Genomic DNA, 4761 nt, shown 5'->3' with positions numbered 1-4761 from the left:
CTGACAAAGACAAAGATAAGGTTGAACATGCCAAGTGGGTAGTCAAAGACGCTCAGGTCATGGCCTGGGTCCTTAGTTCCGTTGACCCCAACATTGTTTTGAATCTTCGTCCTTACAAGACAGCAGCCAAAATGTGGAATTACTTAAAAAAAGTCTACAGTCAAAAGAACACTGCACGACGATTCCAGCTTGAGCACGACATAGCTTCCTTTCAACAGGATAGTCTCTCCATCTCTGATTTTTACTCTCAATTCATGAATCTTTGGGCTGAGTACACTGATATAGTTTATGTAGACTTAACTTCTGAAGATCTAAGTTCAGTACAAACTATTTATGAAACGACTAAACGAGATCAATTTCTTATGAAATTGAGATCTGACTTTGAAGGTATTCGGTCCAATCTCATGCATCGTGACCCTGTACCATCTTTGGATGCGTGTTTCAATGATCTGTTACGTAAAGAACAACGCCTCCATACACAGTCCATCATTGCAGATAAAAAATCATCTACTGTTCCAATGGCATATGTGGCACGAGGGAAGTCAAGAAGTCATGACATGAGTGCTGTTCAATGTTTTTGTTGCAAGCAATTTGGACATTATGCTTCCAATTGCCCAAAAAAATTCTGCAACTACTGCAAAAAGCATGGACATATTCTTAAGGAATGCACAATAAGGCCACCAAAGCGAAATGTCACTACCTTTACCGCCGCAATTGATTCATCTATTCCTGACAATTCAGTCAATGCAGTACCAGTTCAACCAAATCCTCTTGCTACTACTTCAACGGTGACTCCTGAAATGGTTCAACAGATGATTATTTCAGCATTCTCTGCTTTAGGAATCTCAGGTAAATCCTCTTCATCTTGGTACTTTGATTCGGGGGCTTCCAACCACATGACCAACAATGCTCAATTTCTTACAAATGTGAAAAAATATTTGGGCACTCTCAACATACATACCGCTGATGGAAATCAATTGCCTATCACAGCCACGGGTGATATTTCTTCATCTCTCACAGATGTTTTTGTCTCTCCTGGCCTCACTAGTAATCTAATTTCAGTTGGTCAATTAGTCGAAAATGATTGTCAAGTACAATTCTCACAGTCTGGTTGTCTTGTGCAGGATCAACACTCAGGGAAGATCATCGCGAAGGGGCCTAAAGTTGGACGTCTTTTCCCAATCCGTTTCTCATTACCTCCAAGTCTTTCTTTGCCTTTAGTTTCTTGTAATTCTGCCTTTGTTGATTACCAAGTGTGGCATAAGCGTCTTGGACATCCAAACGCAAATGTACTTCATGACTTGCTAAAATCTGGTTTTCTTGGAAATAAACACACTCCATCTCTTAATGTTGTTCATTTTGATTGTATTCCTTGTAAGCTTGGTAAGAGTAAAATTCTTCCTTTTCCAACTCATCAGTCTCATACAACACAACCTTTTGATATCATCCATAGTGATGTTTGGGGGGTGGCACCAGTTATATCTCATGCTAATTACAAATATTTTGTAACTTTTATTGATGATTATAGTCGTTTCACCTGGGTCTATTTTTTGCGATCAAAAGATGAAGTTTTTTCCACTTTCAAAATTTTTCATGCTTATGTTCAGACCCAATTTTCATCAAAAATAAAAATATTTTGCTCTGATAATGAAGGTGAATACATGTCACACTCATTTCAGGAATTTTTGCAATCCAATGGCATTTTATCTCACAGGTCATGCCCCTCAACTCCACAACAAAATGGGGTAGCGGAAAGAAAAAATCGCCATTTGCTAGATGTTGTTCGCACCCTTTTATTGGAGTCTCATGTGCCTTCACGTTTTTGGTGTGAAGCTCTTTCCACTGCAGTCCATCTTATAAATAGAATGCCATCTCCATCATTAGGTAATGAATCTCCATTCACTCGGTTACATGGTCACCCACCAAATTACTCCACTCTTCGTATCTTCGATTGTGTGTGTTATGTCCATCTTCCTCCACAAGAACGCACCAAGCTCACTGCACAATCTGTTCAATGTGCTTTTCTTGGATATTCTCCTCATCAAAAGGGCTTTCTATGTTATGATCCTAACCTTCGTAGAATTCGGGTATCTAGAAATGTCATCTTCCAAGAACATACATATTTTTTCGCATCACATCATGATCATGTTGCTTCTCCGATTTCTGTTTTGCCATTGTTTTCCAACTCTCATGCAGGTCAACAATCTCCTAAACCTCTCTTGACATACAAAAGACGTAGTCCTACCACTCACATTCAACCAATTGACTCTCATGGGCCCCCTCAAGATGATTCCTTGGCTGCTGGTCCAATAGAAGAACTAGAACCAGAATCGGCTCCTCTACGACGCAGCTCACGCGTTCGTAAGCCCCCAGAAAGGTATATCACTTCCATGACAGCATCGTTATCTTCTATTCCTATTCCTTCATCTTATAAACAGGCCATGGAGAATGAATGTTGGCAGCGAGCTATTGAAGCTGAACTTCTCGCCTTGGAAGAAAATCAAACATGGGACATAGTCCCATGTCCATCATCTATTAAACCTTTGGGAAGCAAGTTTGTGTTCTCTATAAAGTTGCGTTCGGATGGCTTTATAGATCGTTATAAGGCTTGTCTAGTTGTGCTTGGAAATAAGCAAGAGTATGGACTAGACTATGATGAGACGTTTGCCCCAGTCGCCAAGATGACAACTGTGCGCACTATTCTTGCTCTTGCTGCATCACAATCTTGGCAGCTACATCAAATGGATGTCAAAAACGCATTCCTTCACGGTGATCTTTAGGAGGAAGTTTACATCAAACTTCCTAATGGTATGCCTACACCTTCGCCTAATACTGTTTGCAAACTAAAACGATCTTTATATGGATTGAAACAGGCACCAAGAGTATGGTTTGAAAAGTTTCGATCGACATTACTTGGTTTTGAATTCACTCAAAGTCAGTATGATCCATCTCTTTTCCTACAAAGGACTCCTCAAGGAATTGTGGTGCTTCTCGTTTATGTGGATGACATTGTGGTAACTGGCTCCGATCAAGATGCTATTTCAAGAATCAAACACCTACTGCATTCAACTTTCCATATGAAAGAGTTAGGCCAACTCACTTATTTTTTGGGTTTAGAGGTGTATTATCATCATGAAGGCATTTTTCTAAATCAGCAAAAGTATATTCAAGACTTGGTCCAGCTAGCTGGACTCACAAATGCAACCCTGTTGACACTCCCATAGAAGTTAATGTTAAATATAGACAAGATGAAGGTGACCTTCTAGATGATCCCACTCAATATCGCAAGCTGGTGGGAAGTCTCATCTATGTAAGTATCACTCGTCTAGATATTTCTTTTGCTGTCCATACAGTAAGCAAGTTCATGCAATCTCTACGGCATTTCCATCTTTCAGCAACACAACGAATCGTTAGATATCTCCTTGGCACTCCAAAGCGTAGTTTATTTTTTCCTACTGGTTTATCAATGCAACTCCAAGCATATAGTGATGCTGATTGGGCTGGATGTCCAGACACCCGAAAATCTACTACCGGCTGGTGTATGTTTTTAGGAAATACTCCTATTTCATGGAAATGTAAGAAACAAGATTCAATCTCAAAGTCATCCACTGAAGCAGAATATCGCGCAATGTCTGCCGCTTGTTCTGAAATTATATGGCTGCGTGGTCTTCTTACAGAGCTTGGATTCTCTCAAGAACAACCAACTCCATTGCATGCTGACAACACCAGTGCCATACAGATTGCAGTAAACCCAGTTTACCATGAACGGACGAAATACATCGAGGTTGATTGTCACTCTATTCGAGAAGCTTATGATCGAAGAGTCATCAATCTACCACATGTCTCAACATCTGTTCAAATCGCTGACATTTTCACTAAATCCTTGACACGTCAACGACACAATTTTCTACTTGGCAAATTGATGCTTGTAGATTTACCAGCATCAATTTGAGGGGGGATGTCAACGGAATTAATGGGAATTAATGGAAAACAGAATTGTATGAGATTGATTGCACAATTATTTGTAACGGTTATTCTTTTATTTAACATAATTAGCTATAAATGTATATATGGTAGTTTAGCTGATTTATTGGGCTGAAATCAACGTTACAGCTTGTAATATTACTGTATTTATATAAGCAATCTGAATGAGAAGGACACAGTTCTTGGCCAAATATTTTCTTAGTGTAACAATAAGTGTTGGGGGATTGAATCATTTTTACTATCGTGTACACAATTTTCCTAACAGAGTTTTCTACATGGAAAAGTTCAATACTTTAAATCCAGGAAAAGTTACCAAGGCTCTTTTACAAAGAATAAATATAGTTCATTTACTTAAACTTGAAGGAGATTGTAAAAGCTTCATCCCTGAAGTGGTTCAAGCTGTAGGAGGCATGAATGAATTGACTGAGCTCCGTCTTGACAATTGTGACAAGATAGAATGCGTCATCAATAAAATTTCTCCACATGAATTTGGCTTCATCCAAAAATTAGAAAAGCTAGAATTATCTTCTTGTATTGATTTGAAGAGCATATTTTGAAGGAAAAGCAATTTATGCAATCTCAAATGCTTAAACATAGAATCATGTCCTAAGTTGGCATCATTGTTTCCAATGTCCGTTGCCCAAAATCTTTTGAAACTTGAAGGAATGAAGTTGTCAGGGTGTGACATATTGGAACATATGATAAGAGAAGAAGAAAGTGGAATTAATATGGTTCAAGCAATACTTCCAATCCCTGAGAATTCCTACCTTGGTGAAA

The sequence above is a fragment of the Abrus precatorius genome, unplaced genomic scaffold (assembly GCF_003935025.1).
Source record: "Abrus precatorius isolate BTA unplaced genomic scaffold, Abrus_2018 Scaffold1, whole genome shotgun sequence".
NCBI lineage: Eukaryota > Viridiplantae > Streptophyta > Magnoliopsida > Fabales > Fabaceae > Abrus > Abrus precatorius.
This window is presented reverse-complemented; position numbering follows the sequence as displayed.